The 1,247-nt window shown below is 39.5% G+C and overlaps 1 non-coding gene across 1 annotated transcript; it reads left to right on the forward strand.

The window, feature by feature from the left end:
- Positions 1-515: 515 nt before the first annotated feature.
- Positions 516-728, forward strand: LOC122143389. The gene has a single exon (XR_006159151.1). It is a non-coding gene; the product is annotated as a small nucleolar RNA U3 (small nucleolar RNA).
- The last annotated feature ends 519 nt before the right edge of the window (positions 729-1,247 follow it).

Below are 1,247 nucleotides of genomic sequence, written 5' to 3' on the forward strand. Positions count from 1 at the left end.
AAGCCCATATGGACACTGGTTCATGTGTTTATAGAGATCCGCCTAGTGGTGGATAATTGGAAATTTCCAGACAATGCCGGAACAGTTATAATCACAACAAAGTCTTGATTACTGAAATAGGCATTGACCTTGGCGGTTGATACATTACTCCAATTGACCTGAAGCTTAGCATTTCAAAAAGCGGCTCATCAAATAGATTTTAGACTTGCAGAGAATTATTTAATTGGTAAGTGACTTTTCATCTAAAAAGATTTCCCTACGTTTAGATTTGACAGGTAGGCTACAAAGCATCAGCGGAGGGTGGGGGGGTATAGTCATGTTGGTATTTCAAATTGCAGGTTAACGTTAGACTTCGAGGGGTTTGGGGAAGCGATTCGTGCTTTTTAGCTCTGAAGTGTGTGCAAAAAAAAGCGTCACACGAACGTTACAGCCCATAGAAATCAACTAGGCAAACCATCTGAGAGGATGGGCGGCAGCTTCAGAATGGAATTCCGTTTGAGTTGCATTATAAAGTTAAGACTATATTTTCAGGGATCATTTCTATAGTTCTTTGCTTGGAAATGTGTTTCCGAAAGTGTTTGTCTCCCAACCCATGATGATGAGCTATAATACTCCTTTCTGAGAGCGATTTGAGGACAGAACTGTGGCTTTGTTCACAAGCTCTATGCGTTGATGAGCGTTCATATTGTTTTTGGCAATGTTGAAGAAAGGAGTATGATCTGAGTGGTGTTGACGTGATATGCTTGGGTCAGCTTTTGAGGGGGGTGTTTTTCCTACAAAGCGTGTGTTTAAAAAGTCAGATTCTTTTGAAGCAGTTCTGCAGAATGTTCTGCTTAAAACATCAAATGTGATGTTGTTCTATAATTTGGGGTCAGCTCATCGCACATTACGTAAGTGGTGACGGGAGAAAGAACTCTCTTCAAAACTTTGAATAGACTGACTATGCTCTCAATGTCAAATGCAGAAATGTTAATTCATACGCTCATGACCTCAAGGTTAGATTATTGTTATGTTTTTATTGGGTGCTTTTTTCTGCATGCATAATAAAAACAAAGTCCAGCTTGTTCCAAAATGCAGCAGCAAGAGTTCTTACTAGAACCAGGAAGTATGACCATGTTAGCCCGCTTCTGTCAACACAGCACTGGCTCCCTATTAAACATTGTATAGATTTTAAAAATCCTACTAATTACTTTAAAAGCATTGAATGGTTTAGCACCTCAGTACTTGAGCAAGCTCTTATCGTATTA

The sequence above is a fragment of the Cyprinus carpio genome, unplaced genomic scaffold (assembly GCF_018340385.1).
Source record: "Cyprinus carpio isolate SPL01 unplaced genomic scaffold, ASM1834038v1 S000003616, whole genome shotgun sequence".
Taxonomy (NCBI): Eukaryota; Metazoa; Chordata; class Actinopteri; order Cypriniformes; family Cyprinidae; genus Cyprinus; species Cyprinus carpio.